At 45.6% G+C, this 16548-nt stretch overlaps 1 protein-coding gene across 3 annotated transcripts in view; it reads left to right on the top strand.

Moving 5' to 3' along the window:
• Positions 1 to 16548, top strand: part of KCNN3 (potassium calcium-activated channel subfamily N member 3) — a 167559-nt gene that overhangs the window by 102085 nt on the left and 48926 nt on the right. Inside the window, exon 1 of one of the 3 annotated variants that reach the window (XM_005541655.5) lies at positions 2313 to 2494. The exons of the other annotated variants lie outside the window; for them this stretch is intronic. The gene's annotated coding sequence lies outside the window, so the exon portion shown is untranslated. Of the gene's footprint in view, positions 1 to 2312; positions 2495 to 16548 lie in introns of those variants that run through there. 3 annotated transcript variants of the gene reach the window in all.

Consider the following 16548-nt stretch of genomic DNA (forward strand, 5'->3'; position numbering starts at 1 on the left):
ATTTACTGTTAGAGTCAAACAAGGTAGTATATATGCACTGTGTATTGCGATCCAGTGATGGTGAAAATTAGTAATAATAGTGTAGATCCCTTGATAACTCTTGGGAATTTTGTGCTGCCTTCTTATAATTAGAACAGCCCAACTTCTACCATACATTGGCCTATATTCTTCCTCTTTTCCTTTCTAAATGATGGAAGCCGCGTTGTCTATCAACAATAGTAATTGAATTTGTGCAGCCCTTTAAGCTATTTGAAGTCTTTCATGTCCTCGGATGATCCCTGGCATGTACTTCAGATGAGCAAACAGGCTGAACATGCAACAAAGTACCTGCAAGTGAGTTTCATAATTTATTGAACCTGTCACAAGAAGGGGTGACTATTTTTCACTGGAAAATAAGCTTGTTTTAAAGAATGTAGTTTGCAGAGTACTTAGATGATGCATCTCATTTGATATTGCATGGCCTTCCATAACTTCCAAGCTGAGGCTGGAGTAGCCTGGCCCCTGGTGGGCCACTGGGTCTCTCTCTCTCTTTCTACAGACATGGGTCATAAGCCCCCGCTAAGACCAAGGCACGGAGGATCAATGAGCAAATCGGAAATTCTCTGAAAGTTCCCTTCTCTTGCAAAAAGGCCATTTGAACAAAGACTTAGGTATAACATGAGGTGTATTAAAGCATGGTAGATGTTATTGTTACTCCCCTGTGCTAGTTCTGTGTAAAATCCATATGCCATCCCAGCTTACCCTCACAATAGATCTATGAGAGAGGTACCTTGCCTGAGGGGAGGAGAACCCAGGTTCTGGAGGGGCATCTGGGTGAAGCAACCTGTCATCCACTACATGGATGTGTTTGAATTGGACATGAAGCCTCATGGCAGAATCGAGGAAACTGATAGAAAGTAACTGGCCCCGAGGTCACCGAGCTCTTAATAGTAAGCATGGAGCCAGAATCTGGACTCGTTTCTGACTCTGAACTTCCATGTGTGTGTCACCAATCCAGGCTGAATCCTGCACATACGAGGAAATCATGGCCTCGACTCTCCTGGCAACTTTCCCAATCTCAGAGTCTCAAGGCCACTGAGACTGACATGTGAATCCCAGTCTTGCTGTTTTCCCTGCCTCCGCTGCCTATGGTCTTGACCATGTTATCATACTTAAGCCTCCCGGGCTGCCTTCATATCCAATTCAAACACAACCATGTAGTGGATGGCATATTGCTTCACCCGGATGCCCCTCCAGGACCCGGGCTCTCATTCCCTTAGCTGGGGTTGTGACTGAGTCCCTCTCTTAAGGTCAAGCCCCTTGCTTGGGAGCAGCAAGCTCCCGAGGGGATTTGTCAGTGTGGGAGTTCAAAGGCCCAACCCTGATTGCTTCTAGTAGCACACTCAACCGGGCTCCAGGGTCCCTGAGGGATCGCCTAAGGCCTCTGTTACCACTGCACCTGGGAGCTTCCCCTACACCCCAGAGGTGTTGATCCTGAGAGCAGCCCCAGTCAAACTCCCACCCCCAAATCTCAGCAGCTCACAGACTCTGTCCCAGGAATCTGCCCTATTAATACATTGTTTCCTAAACAGGCAAAGCACTTCTCTTACAAACACTGAGCAATATTTTTAGAATCAAGCTTAAATGACCATTGTCTTTCCCAATATCAAATAATAAGTAATATTGGCAGAGGCCTTCAGCCAGGACTTATTCAGCCAGAGACTGGACAGAAGCTGAAAGCAGGGGAAGCCTTGGGGAACTGATGCATCAGACCAGGTAGTGTGGACAAGATGAACTTGATCTCTCTCAGCTTGATCTAATGATGATTCTATCACCTTAGGCATCAGAGAGGGTAAGTGACTTGCCCAGGGTCACACAGCAACATGACAGGTTCTAGAAAAATCCACAGCTGCTGATGCCCAGAGCCTGTTCACATTCCAGGTGGCTTTCATCAGCCTAGACTTATCTCTAGTTGTATACACACACTTCTGAAGTTGCTATGGAAATCTTTCTACAGCAAGATGTATTTTAAAAGACAGTTCTCATATCTTGGGTTGGTTTTTATGTGACAGCAAAGGTTTTTCATATTTCCTCCTCCCAAGGAGAGAGAGTGGGATCGTAATTATGCAGAACAGCCGTGCCATGGGGAGGGCAGTGCCTGGTTGCTGGGAGGGCAGTGACAACAGCGGGCTTGTTTTCCTTGCCCCCGGAGAGGCATTACATCATGGGTTCTGAGGCCTGACAGTTGTGGCACTCCGCATTCTCTGGGATTCTCCTGGCTGCCTGCCCACCTCCCACAGGCCTCTCAGGGAGGAACCTCCTGATTATACACTGTCAAGCGCTAAGCAGCCTTACTGGTGGAGAGACCATCTGAGGCCCCAGGTCCTCACTGCGGCAGCAGGTTGGAGAAGCCAGCTTTCCTAGCGTGCCTTGAGCAGTGGCCTGCCAGCTCACCTTCATATGCTTATGTCCTTGGGAGGAGCAACAAGGCTTCCCATAGCGTTGATGAAGTGGGGTAAGCTTTGCCGTCAGAGCCATGCTTTGTAAATGACCTTCCTGGCCTCTTGAGCGGATTCCCTTCGGACCCTTTGGACCCTTTGCTTTGGTCCCTCCTGAGGCTCCAAATTCTGCAACAGGCTGTCTCAGTGTCCCAGGTCTTCAGTCTGTCAACAGGTTTTTGATTGTGGTGGTTAACTTTTGGCATACTGATATTTTAATGAGAAATTTTATTCTGGAGACCTAGCTCCTAAAGCAGGAGAAAAACAATTTGTGGTCCGTTCTTTCTCTCATTAAAAGAGCCACCACTCCCATTGTAAGGAGGTAAAAAGAGGCTTCCTTCCTGTGCCCTCTTCTGCCCGTGCCTCAGACACCCAGGTCTGCACTTGCCGGCAGCAGGAAGCAAGACCAGAGTTCCCTCCTCCTTCGATCACCTTCCCACGACCTCCTACCCCCTCCAAGAAGGGGTACTTCCACTCCAAGGGAACAGTAGGAATGGCCGGGCACTGTGGCTCGCGCCAGTAATCCCAGCACTTTGGGAGGCTGAGGCAGGGGGATCATGAGGTCAGGAGATCGAGACCATCCTGGCTAACATGGTGAAACTCCGTCTCTACTAAAAGTACAGAAAAATTAGCCAGGCGTGGTGGCATGCACCTGTAGTCCCAGCTACTTGGGAGGCTGAGACAGGAGAATCACTTGAACCCGGGAGGCGAGGCTTTCAGTGAGCCGAGATCCCGCCACTGCACTCCAGCCTGGGCAACAGAGTGACACTCCCTTTCAAAAAAAAAAAAAACCCAAAAACAAAACAGTAGGAAGGTGGTCGTTACAGGGATGAAGCACCCTACATGGGGTTGATGAAAACCTGCAAGCTAAACCCTGTAGGCTGAGCAGAACTGAGCAAAGCCTGGGAACAGTGGGGCCGGGCGCTGTGCTTCCTCATGGGCTGCTTTGGTTTGAGTTATAACCTCCAATGTGGGCACACGCACAGTGATCCATGGGACTATGGGAAGAAGTGATCAGAACTTCTACCCATGTATATATATGGGTATATATGGGTATATATATGGATATATATAATAAGCCTAGCTAACATTTAATAAATGGGTAGAGAGCAATACATGTCTGTAGTTTATAATAAATATGTGTATAATGGAGGAGGGCGTGCTAAAAAAATTTTTAACTGGTAGGAGCTCATGATTTTAAAAGTTTGCAAACCACTGGTTTATGGTATCAGAGGACTAGTTAGAGAGGATAGGAAAGTAGCCTACCACATGGGATGAAGCCTGCTAGACCCAGGAACCCTGCCCTCTAGCTGGAGAAGTGAGAAGTTAGCCTCCGGTAGGGAAGGAGCAGCCTGTGGCAATCCCCTGCTGGTGCCAGGCGGAGAGATGGATGGCTCAGGAGGAAAGGTAGGGAGGCGACAGGGATCCTGCTGGAGGCCTTTGAGAAAAACCTGCAGCATTAAGGAAGAGGAAAATAATCCTGAAGATTCCTGAAAACTGTTTAATTGTGAGAAACAAAAAGCAACAGTAGAAAAGTCTTGGGTGGCCAGGCACAGTGGCTCACGCCTGTAATCCCAGCACTTTGGGAGGTTAAACCAGGCGGATCACCTGAGGTCAGGAGTTCGAGACCAGCCTGACCAACATAGCGAAACCCGATCTCTGGGGGAAAAAAAAAATTAGCCGAGAGTGGTGGTGCACCTGTAGTCCCAGTTACTCAGGAGGCTGAGGTGGGGGGATCACCTAGCCTGAGAAGTCAAGGATGCAGTGAGCAGAGATTGTGCCACTGCACTCCAGCCTGGGTGACAGAGTGAGACCCTGTCTCAAAAAAAAAAAAAAAAAAAAAAAGGAAAAGAAAGAAGAGTCTTGGGCATCTCTAATAGGGTGCCAGAATATATATGATCCTTATGACAGAGAAGAGTGGGCAGATGTGAAATGAAAATGTATCTGGTTCACATAAGCATAGAGGTCTAGAAAACTAAAATTGTTTTAGCAAAAAGAAAATCCACATTGATGGTATTACATTTTTTAAAATGTGGAATGTGGAGACAAACTTAAAAAATTTAAAGTTCTTTCAGAATGTAAAAGAGATAAGAGAAAGGATGAGTAGGACAGAACTGGAGGCTATAGGATCCAGGTGAAATCTAAGAATTAGAGTTATTTCAGAGGAAGAAATGATAATAATTTGGATAAAAGCATCATCAGAGATATACACAAAGTAAAGGTTTTCGGAATTGGCCTAGGTAAGGGGATGTTGTGTGTGGGGATGGTCGATCAGAGTAGGCAGATCAAAAAGGATTCCTCTTTTCCAGTTAGAATGTGGGGGACAGGAGGAGCCACCCCTAGACATACCCTGATTCATTCCTTTTCTGGAAAATTTATTGAATCATAAGGTGAAACAATCCTAGAGGCACACAGGCATCCCGGAGCTCACTCTCCCTCAGGAACCCTAAATTCAGAGTCATGAGAACACATCCACGGCATTTTAAATTTGGATCCACCCTGTCATTTGAGTGAGGCAACCAAAGAGGAACAAAAGTCATTCTTGGAGTTTTCTGGCCTCAGAAGGTAAATCACCTACACTTTTGCGGGGAACTCGTTTGCCAGTTGACCAAAGAATGAATCACAATTAAGAGCTTAATGATGAAATGTTGTAAAGAAAGACAGGTAGACATTGGTTCACACAGGCAAACACGAAATCAAGACTAAACTTACGAATGGTTGCAAAACTCCAAATTCTAATGTCAAAGAAAAACTAGATTCTGGAAAGAGTAGATGTATGAAATTAAAGCAATAATTCAATAATAATTAGAGGGCTGCAAATCCTCAGATTAAAAATTTGAGAGGAGAAGGCTAGAAGGGATTAGTAAAAGCATGCCAGATGCGTTGTCTTATGTAGAGAATAATTTTAAAATAAAGCCCTATTACTCAGTTTTAGCAATCAGAGAAATATTTTTTTAAACCTAAAGGGCCACAGGCAAAATTTTATAAGTATAACAAGAATAACAATCGCATCAGCCATGTATTGTTTCATTTAATCCATACCACAGCCCTATGAGATTGTATCTCCATTCTATATATGAGGATGTTGAGACACAGAGAGGTTGAGCGATGTGCCTCAGGCCACAAAGTCAGCAGACCTGAGACTCCAACACCAGCCTGAGAGCCTTTTCCCTACCCTGGAAACATGTGCCTCCCATGCCACATCAGAGCCCACATAGCTAAGACAGAAAAAATAAAGGAAGCGGGAAGAAAGAATTTCAATACAAAGTATGAAAGAAGATCAGAGAAAAGCAAACTTAAAATTTGTAACAATCAACATAATTGTGTTTACCTCCTTGTTAAAAGTAAATGTCTCTTAGATGAAATTTAAAAGGAAAATTTAATGCATGCAGTTTACAAAAGAAGTACCTAGAACAGAAGGACACAAAAATAAATGAAGAGCAAAGATTTATTAGGTAAGTACAAATCAGATGGCAAATGAATAGAAGTTCTCATTTTAAACCAAGATGAATTCAAAACAGAAATCATTAAATTGTCCAAAAGAACCATTTAATATGGATAAAAGTGCCATATACAGTAAAACTGTGAATTTTATACAAAAAAAATGAGATTGAGAATCTGAATTGTTAAATGTTTAAATTAATTGAGCACTTTGTAACCTACAAACAAATCTTTTTAAGCATCCAGGGAACACTTTAAAAAATCGATCAACTTCTTGGTCACACATTTCAAAACATCAGAAAAATTGCGCGGGCTGTATTCTCTGACCACAAGCCCATAAAACTCCAATTAAAGGAAAACTTTTGGGTGGGACTTTTAAAGCAATCTCCTCAATTACAACAGAGAATTCAAAACTGCCATTAAAGGCTATTAGAAAATTATGACAATGACGACCCTATATATAAAAACTCAGGATGTGACCAAAGTTGTACTCAGATGAAAAATATCTTTAAAGTTTTTCAGGCACGATGGTGTGCACTGATAGCCCCAGCTACTTGGGAGGCTGAGGTGCGAGGATCGCTTGAGCCTGGGAGTTCCAGCCAGTAGTGGACTACGATTGTGCCTGTGGATAGCCACTGCCTCAGCCTGGGCAACATAGGGAGACCCCATTTTTAATAATAAAAAGAGAAAAAAATGAACAGATAAAATAATTGAATCCATTAGAAGAATAAAACAAACCTCAGGAGAGAAGATTAAGTTTAGAACAAAGGCAAAGATAGGAATTAATGAATTTAAAAACCAGGAAAACATAATTTATAAATCCAAAAGACACCAACTTCTAAAATATAAATTTAATTGTGAAGAAAGAAAACACAAAGTTAGAAATTGTAATGGAGAATAACTACTGATTCTGAGGATGTTTTAATAAATGAGTGAGAATAGCTTAACTTTTTTTTGAAACAGAAGACCATTGAGGGGGATTTCTCTACTAGATATTAAAATGTATTACAAAACTAAAAGTAATTAAGTCCCTCTGGCATTACTGAAAAATCAATAATGACAGATCAATGAAACCTAATGGAAAACCCTGAAATAAACCCTACTATGTTAGAACCCAATATATGAGAAAGAAAACCAACTGGGAAGCAACAGATTATTCACTAAATGGTAATGGGGAAATTGGAAGCTTAGATGAAAAATCAAATTGGAACCCTAGCTCTCACCAGCCACCAAAATAAATTCCAGGTGGATTAAAAAGTCAGATGTAAAAGAAGAAACCATGAACAAGCTCCAGAAAACAAAGTGAATATTTAATCAACCCTGAGAGGAGAAAGAACTGTTAAGCATAAAATCTCAGAAGAAACATGAAGGAAAAAACTGGTGTGTTTGATTACGTCATACACACGATTTTACATTTCAGTCCTTCGAAAAATATGAACTTATTTAAAAAGCAAATGTTACACTAGAAAAAATATTTGCAGCAAACATGACAAGAAGTAAATATCCCTATTATACAAGGCAGTCTTAGAAACCAATCAGAAGAACTCATCTCCCCAGTGAAAAAAACAGGCTGACGATAAGGCCAACTACAAAGGAAGAAATACAAAAAGTCAATAAAATGAAACACACAACACATGTTCAGTCCCGCTAATCAAAGAACTGAAAATTATAACTACAGGGAGAATTACTTTTTCTCCTCTGGAGTTGACAAAATTTTAAATAAATAGAACTTAGGGCTGGAGAATCTTCTTATTGTTGGTGTTGAGGGTGGACGGGGTTGTCTTATGCTGAGGGCAAGAAGGAAATTAGACCACCTTTCTGGAAAACAATTTAACAATTTGTCACAGGAGCCTTGAGTTGGTAACTTTGATCCAGGAATTCTCTTTCTAGGAAGCTATTTTAATAGAGTAATCAATTTACATCAAACCGCTTCTGCATGGTGCAGTTTATAACAGAAAAGGATGAGAAACCAAGTAAACATCTAGGATTTAAATGGTTAAACAAGTATGGCACATCCATATGATGGGTAGTTAGCAAGAATCTTAAAAAATCTAATCAACGTGTTTGTTTTCTTTGTTTGTTTGTTTGTTTTTGATACGGAGTGTCGTTCTGTCACCCAGGCTGGAGTGTAGTGGCACCATCTCGGCTCACTGCAGCCACCATCTCCCAGGTTCAAGCAATTATCTTGCCTCAGCCTGCCGAGTAGCTGAAATTACAGGCACCTGCCACAACACCTGGCTAAGTTTTTGTATTTTTAGTAGAGACGGAGTTTCTCCATATTGGCCAGGCTGGTCTTGAACTCCTGACCTCAAGTGATCCACCTGCCTCAGCCTCTCAAAGTGTTGGGATTATAGGCGCGAGCCACCGCGCCCAGCCTAAAAATCAACCTTTTGAAAATTACAGTAAGGTAGGAAAATATTCATGATGTAATATTTGAAAAAGGAGCATACAAAATAGCATTATGTAGGATGTTACCGATTTATAGATAGATGCAGAAATAATTGGAAAATACATAGAAACATTAAGTTGATTTCTTTGGGTTATATGTAATATTTATTTATTTATGAGATAGAGCCTCACTCTGTTGTCCAGGCTGGAGTGCAGTGGCGCAATGTCGGCTCACTGCAACCTCTGCTTCCCGGGTTCAAACTATTCTCATGCCTCACCCTCCTAAGTAGCTGGGATTACAGGCGTGCGCCACCACGCCCGGCTAATTTTGTATTTTTAGTAGAGATGGGTTTTCGCCATGTTGGCCAGGCTGGTCTGCAACTCCTGGTCTCAGGTGATCTCCCGCCTCAACCTCCCAAGGTGCATGTGATTTTCATACATGTAAATATTAAGCTGATTTCTCATGATGTTACATGTGATTTTTTCATTACTTTTTAATTATATTTTCAACAATGAGAATGCATATACATATATAATTTTTTAATGGAAAGAGGTAGCATTTGTTTTTACACACTTGACAAAGCCCCTCATCTTCCATAGGAACTCAGGTTTTACATCAACGCGGGGTGGAGTAAAGCTGAATGGCTCAGTTTTTACATATAATTTTTTCTAATAAGCGCAATGCAAGTTCCTTCTTGAAGGGCTCTCTTCCGACCCATCGGCCAGTGGCCTTGGGGGACAGGGCCGCGTGCGGGGCGCCTTTGCCGGGCCGGAGTGCTTCTTCGCGGGCGGGCACCTCCCTTGGAGCCCCTCTGGGGCCGGCCGCTTATGGGAGCGCCTGAGCCGGCGTGCGGGAAGGTGGAGCTCCACAGGGGACGTGTGATCGAGGCAGGCTCCACTGGCTCTTCAGTAGCCTCCCGGGCCGGCCGGGATCTGCGGCCCAGCGGTGCTGCTGGGTCCGGTGTGGAGAGGCCGCGAGTCCGCGGGTGGTTCTGGCGCGGCCGGGGCCGGGGAGAGGCTCGCTCCGCCAGGGGGCGCGGGTCGCAGGGCGGGCCGGGTGGGCGGTGTCCCCACCTGCAGGGACTTGCCGCGGAGGAACAGAGCGTTCAGGTTCCCTCTCGCTGTGGCGACAGCCAGAGCGGCTTCACGGCTGCTGCTAGCTCCTGGCTCCTGTCTCCTGTCTCAAGTGGGATCCCATTCAGATTTCACCTGCGTGCTTCACAGTCTCCAGTCCCACTCCGCGGCCGCTTTCTCGTTCTGTGATCTCGCATTCAGCCGTCCTTTCCTCTTCCTCATTGGCAGTGTTTTTGTGCCCTGTGACACTTAAACTGCTAATTTGTGGCTAGTTTTTTCGTACTTTTATATTAAATAATTATACATCACTTAGCTATTATAAGTAATGGATGATATCTCTTAGAAAAGAGAATCAAGAAATAGGGAAATTATTAGCCAGAGTGGTGGTGCGCACCTGTAATCCCAGCTACTCGGGAGGCTGAGGCAGAAGAATCGCTTGTACCTGAAAAGCAGAGGTTGCAGTGAGCCTAGATCCCACCATTGCACTCCAACCTGGGAGACAGAGTGAGACTCCGTCTCAAAAAGAAAGAAAGAAGGAAAAGAAAGAGAGGAGAAAGAAAGAGAGAGAAAGAGAGAAAATAAAAGAAAAAAGAAACTGGTAAAACAAGGAAAATTTCCATAAAATTTGCATTCTGCAGCACTAAGTTTAGGGCTGTGCGTGCAAAGTGAAATCCATATTGCATTGAGAAACCATTCCATTTTTTCAGTCAAGTCAACCCCCAAATTATTCCAAATTATTTGCTGCATTACACCAAACCTGGGTTTCCCTCCACTCTCTTCTGCTGGGAAGTCACTAATGTCTTTTGTCTCCAGGATTTTTTCTTTAGGGAGACCCAGTTAAATGCCAGGGTTCCTTCTCCAACTGGGGAGGACCATCCGACCTTTGTCACTGGAATGAATTCCTTCCCAAGTCTGCCAAAGACGGTACACAGCGACTGTTAGCGCCATGCTAGGTGTGTAGGAGAGAAGTGACTTCCTTTCCTACAGCGGATGTCTAAGGGCATGGGGCTTGGTTCTCACCCGCTCCCCCACCCACTCCTCGGAGGGGCTGAGGTAAGGAAAAGGAAGGGGTTCCTGTAAGTGACGTCAGCCACATCTATTTGTGGGCTGACATTAGTCAAGCAGGAAATCCATATTCTGTCTGCTTTTCCATCCTTCAACTTTGGGGTTGTTTTGTTTGCCCCTCGTGATCCCATTGTGCCCTACATTTCTGGTGCAGACCTCTCCCTCAAAGGACGGGCACCTCAGCTCCTCAGGGCCCCTTCTGCGTGAGTTTGGTGTCCTAGGCTGGCCCTCAGGAGCGTGGCTCTTCACCCTGCTGTGTTTCCCCTGTCCTCCACTGCCAGCTGGGGGCCCCTGCCCAGGCTCAGGTAAAGGCCAGCATTCCTGGCTCACATAGCGCAGCTGCTGGAAGGGTTTTTAAAAATGTGATTTTTTTTGGCCGGGCATGGTGACTCACATCTGTAATCCTAGCACTTTGGGAGGCCGAGGTGGGTGGATCACCTGAGGTCAGGAGTTTGAGACCACCCTGGCCAACATGGCGAAACATTGTCTCTACTAAAAATACAAAAATTAGCCGGGCGTGGTGGCGCGCGCCTGTAATCCCAGCTACTCAGGAGGCTGAGGCAGGAGAATCGCTTGAACCCGGGAGGTCGAGGATGCAGTGAGGCGAGATCACCATCGCACTTCAGCCTGGCCGACAGAGCAAGACTCCATCTCAGAAAAAAAAAAAAAGAAAGTATCCTGGCTAACATGGTGAAACCCCGTCTCTACTAAAAATACAAAAAAAAAAAAAAAAAAAAAAACTAGCCGGGTGTGGTGGCGGGCGCCTGTAGTCCCAGCTACTTGGGAGGCTGAGGCGGGAGAATGGCGTGAACCCAGGAGGCGGAGCTTGCAATGAGCCGAGATCACGCCACTGCACTCCAGCCTGGGAGACACAGCGAGACTCCGTCTCAAAAAAAAAAAAGAACAATTTTCTCCTTCCATTTAATACAGACTCCTCTGTTCCCTGAGACTTGGCCCCAGTCCCCCAGAGGCTGAGCTGAGAGGGGATACGGGTGAGACATGCCATATTCCTTGAGTACCCCACCTCGTTCCATTAGATCTGGATGCCTGCTTACCCCCACTGCAAAGAGAGTTCAAGGGGCATCCAAAGTCCCCTGGCTGCCTTGGAGTAGTGGTCCTAGAAGCCTCTGGCCCTAACACACCTGGTCATTTTGTTTTCCCAAAAGGCAGTGGGAGCTGCCCTGGTAACACAGCCCCTGCGGGCCCTCTGAGACAGGGCCAGACATGCTGCAATGGACCCAAATGGGCTCTGACACTCCCACAATAGAGGGGGCACAGAACTTAGTAAAACTCCTTTTAAATATCTTAAACATGTTTCAACTGAGCCAAGGGGAAAACACCTAGTACACAGTAGCAATTGCACCAGCACGGGTTCCATCCTGTGATCAGGACTGCCTGAACTCAGGGTGGAAAAACCAGGTTTGACCCCTGGTTCTACCATTAACCTTGCACATGTACTTAACCTGACCACAGTCATGCAGCCTCTTCTGAACGCCCTCTGGGACACTACTTTTTTAAAAGACTATCCAATCCATTTGCAGACAGCTCTGACTTAGAAGTATCTTCCTATTATTGGTTAATATTGGTTAAAACTTGTAGTTTCTGCCTTGGGTCCTAAATCAGTTCTCTGGGTCCACACAAAAGAAGTTCAAGCACCATAGGCTGGCAGTTAAGCCATTGACATCTGGGCAGATGTGGGCTTGGAGCCTTGCTCATGCTCTTACTAGCAGGTGACATTAGGCCAGGAAAGGAGGTAATTCACAAAAAGGTAGCACAGGGTAGAGCATTTAGCACACTGTGAGCACCCGGTGAAGCAGCCGGGTATTTCTTTTTCCATTGAAGGTCCCTTGAGTATCCAAAGTCAGGTTGAATCTTCTCTGCTCCAACCCAGTGGTCTCCAGTCCCCTCAACCATTGTCACAGGACTTCTGGTCAGACTCCACCCTCTTGCTCACTCTCCTCTCTGGTCGTCAGTGTCCTCATGAAGTGAAGGCCCCAGAATGAACATAGTGCCCCAAGTGTTAGGCATCCTCCCGTTTCCTCAGCATTATTTTCCTTTTAAGGGAAATAAAAGAAAAGCAGCCTGAGAGTAGCCCATATTCTTAGGGCAAAGGGCTCCCAGGCATAATGGTCTGGGAATCAGGGAGCAAGACCCATGGCACATGTCTGTTTAGGTTGGGCACTCTTGACAGTTCCATTCTGTGCCCCGTGCTCTACTGTTAACTTTTCTTCAATACAATTGCAAGGGCCTTGTTTAGTCTGAATCCTGCAGGGAGCAACTTACACCCCTGTTCCACGTGGCCACTACCAGATAAGAGCCACAGCTCAGTAAGGCCAGAAGGGTGGTTCAGCCATGTGGGAACCAGCTAGGACTCAAAGGGACAAGAGGCTCCTGTCCTGTTTCCAGCTTTAGCAAGAGAGTTGAGGGCTGGCCTGAAGTCCGTTTCTCTCTGCCTTGGTTTTCCTGCTGATAAAAGCAATAGTTAGTTTCTCAGGCTCGCACTGATTTCTCAACAGAGATTGTTTGAGCCCGGAATGTTGAGATCTCCCCTGTTCTCTGGACACATCTCCTACTGATTCCCCCCATACCCTATTTCCTACGCAGATCTGTCCTTTACCTGGACATTCTCCCTCCTCTGCCATTTCCCTTCATCATGCTTGCTCCCGGAGAATGCAGGCCCTCTCACAGGAATGCATCCATGCATCCCAAGTGGAGCATTGAGCCACGCCTCTCTCTGAGCTGCAGTGCTCTCATGAGTGACTTGCTAAATAATAATACTGTTTTGTATAGGTATGGAGCTCTGCTATTCACCAGCCACTGTGCTAGGAATTAAATATATCTTAAAGCATAAAACACAGATGATTTTTTCCCTCATGGGCTTATAGTCTACCAGGGAAGACAGGTAATAAGTAAGGAAACAAAAAGTAGGTAACTTCAAATCTATGATATACACCGTGAAAGAGGAAAAAATAAGTTTCTTTAAAAAAAATGTGGCCGGGCGTGGTGGCTCACGCCTGTAATCCCAGCACTTTGGGAGGCCGAGGTGGGCGGATCACAAGGTCAGGAGATCGAGACCATGGTGAAACCCCGTCTCTACTAAAAATAGAAAAAATTAGCCGGGCGCAGGGGCGGGCGCCTGTAGTCCCAGCTACTCGGGAGGCTGAGGCAGGAGAATGGCGTGAACCCGGGAGACGGAGCTTGCAGTGAGCCGAGATTGCGCCACTGCACTCCAGCCTGGGCGACAGAGCGAGACTCCGTCTCAAAAAAAAAAAAAAAAAAATGTTATGGCATTGGAGAGGGATCCTACTCATCTGGGACCTGCTTGGAGGTCTCTCTGGGGAGGTGATGCTTCAGCTGGGCTCTGAAGGATGAGAGGAAATAAGCCCTTCAGAGACCAAGAAGGTGAGCTTTCTGAGAAGAGAGAGGAGACTGCACCAAGGCCCTGAGCTCACAAGGAGCCTGGGGGAAGAAGGGGTCACTGAAAGGAGAGTAAATAGATGAAGTGGGGGGTGTGGCAGGGACTGAGCTGCAGAAGGGGGCAGGAGGCTGATAGTGAAGGGCCCCAAGGACCATGTTATAGGGTTGAACCTAAGTGCAGTGGAAAGCCTTTAAAGAGTTTTATCTTTTTATTTACTTGTTTCTTCTTCTTCTTCTTTTTATCTTTTCATTTACTTGTTTCTCCTCCTCCTCCTCCTCCTCCTCCTTCTTCTTCTTATTCTTCCTCCTCCTCTTCTTCTTCTTCCTTCTTCCTTCTTTCCTCCTCCTCCTCCTTCTTCTTGTTCTTCTTTTTCATCTTCTTCTTGCCTTTGCCTTCTTGTTCTTCTTCTCCTCCACCTCCCCTTCCCTTCCTCCTCCTCCTCCCCTCCCCCTCCTCCACCACTTCTTCTTCCCTTCATCCTTCTTCTTCTTCTTCTTTTTCTTCTTCTTCTTCTTCTTCTTCTTCTTCTTCTTCTTCTTCTTCTTCTTCTTCTTCTTCTTCTTCTTCTTCTTCTTCTTCCTCCTCTTCTTCTTCTTCCTCCTCTTCTTCTTCTTCCTCCTCCTCCTCTTCTTCTTCTCTCTCTCTTTCCTTCCTTCCTTCCTTCCTTCCTTCCTTCCTTCCTTCCTTCCTTCCTTCCTTCCTTCCTTCCCTTCCTCCCTCCCTCCCTCTTTCTTTTCTTTTCTTTTCTTTTCTTTTCTTTCTTCTTTTCTTTCTTCTATCTCACTTTGGCACCCAGGCTGGAAAGCAATAGCATGATCACAGCTCACTGCAGCCTTTAACTCCTGGTCTCAAGCAGTCCTCCCACTTCAGCCCCCTGAGTAGCTGGGACAGATATAAGCCACCATGCCTGGCCAAATAGAAAAATTTTATGGCGACAGAGTCTCTCTATGTTGCCCAGGCTGGTCTTAAACTCCCAGCCTCAAGCAATCCTCCCACCTCAGGTTCCCAAGTAGGTAGGATTACAGGTGTGAGCCACCATGCCTGGTGCTTTTGAAGGATTTTAAATAGGAGAGTAATGCAATATGGTTCATTCTAAAAATATTACTTTGGCATCTTTGTGAGTAAATTGGCGGTGGCAAGAAAACTACTAGGAGGACCAAAGAGGCTACTGTAGCAGGCAAGGCAAGAGAAAAAAGTGACTTGGAAGGGCGGTGGTGACAGTGTAGAGTTCTTGAATACATCCCTGCACCAGGCCAAGTTTCATATACATCTTCGCATGTACTGATGTCCCACACATCAAATCTGTGATCAAACTCATCATGTTGCCCCTAAATTCTCTCTCTGCTTCTCTGTTTGTGTCTTCTTTTTCTCAGGAACTTTATCTGTTAGTGTTCATTTTAGGCTGCAAGGGTTGGGAAACCCAAAACAACAATAGCTTAAACAAAATAGAAGTTGTCTCTGATGCCAAAGAAGTCCGGAAAGGTGTCTATAGCAGGTATGCTGCTCTCTGGCATCATCAGGGATGCAGGCTCCTTCTTGCTTGTTGCCCTGACATCCTTGGTACATGGCTTCTTTCTCATACTTCAAGAAAGCTGCTGGAGCTCCAGCCATCCCACCTACCTTTTAGCCAGCAGGAAAGAGAAATGGACAAAATAAGGTTGTTTCTTTCTTGTTAAGGACATTTTCTGGAAGTAACACATGTCACTTTTATTTATACCTGTTGGTCTTTCACATGGCTGGAAAACGTAGTCTTTATTGTTGGTTATCTTTGCTCATTCCTGGGTGCGCTTACTAATGAAGAAGAGGAGAAGCGCTGTTGGGCTACGCCCATCTCTTAGGCTCAAATCATTCCCCCATGCTTGTGCCCATGCCCAGTCCCATTTCTAGCCCTCTATTTAGGCACCAAGCTCTATGGTTCTTATTCTGCGATGTCGCTCAAAGTCATTCCTGCTACCTCCCTGACACAGATCCCTGTCATCTTACACCAGTTCACAGAAGTAGCTTTTCTGGCTTCCAGTTACCCTTCCTACTACTGCCCCTCAAAAACCTTCAATTGCTCCCCCTAGAAGATTAAGTCCATATTTTTAAATTTAGTGACCAAGGTCCTTCATCATGCACTTCCAGTCAACCCATGATAAAATCAGTTTGGTTCAATTTTAGTCATCAGCAACAACGGTAATAATGCTACTTTGCATTCCTACATGTAAGGTTTCATTGCTCACAGAAGGGACAGCACATGGCACCTGGAGTCAGAAACGTGCGCTCATAGCCTGGCTTAACAATGGACCAGCTGTGCAATCCTGGGCAAGTCACCTGCCCTCTATTAAATAAGCACCTGTGACTGTGGCTGGTTCCTAATAAACCCTGAGCCCTTTCCTTTCCTGGGCCTCTTTCTTGGGATCTGTAGATTGGAGGTAAGCCTGGTCTACCTACTTCCCAGGGGATTATGAAGTTCAAACAAGAGGAGACCTGAACAGCTGGGGGAAACATAAAACATAGGACATCCTCTTCTGTTTTTCACCACGACCCTATGAAGTGAGCAGGCAGGACAGGGAACCTACGGTCCCCATTTCGTGAATGAGGATGTGGTGACTCAAGGAGGCTGATGATCTGCCCTGGCCCTGACTTGCAGGGCAGTGGAGGAGGCCTGGGCCCTTGGGACTCTGATCACCTGTGGCAGGGCTC

This window comes from Macaca fascicularis, chromosome 1 (assembly GCF_037993035.2).
Source record: "Macaca fascicularis isolate 582-1 chromosome 1, T2T-MFA8v1.1".
NCBI lineage: Eukaryota > Metazoa > Chordata > Mammalia > Primates > Cercopithecidae > Macaca > Macaca fascicularis.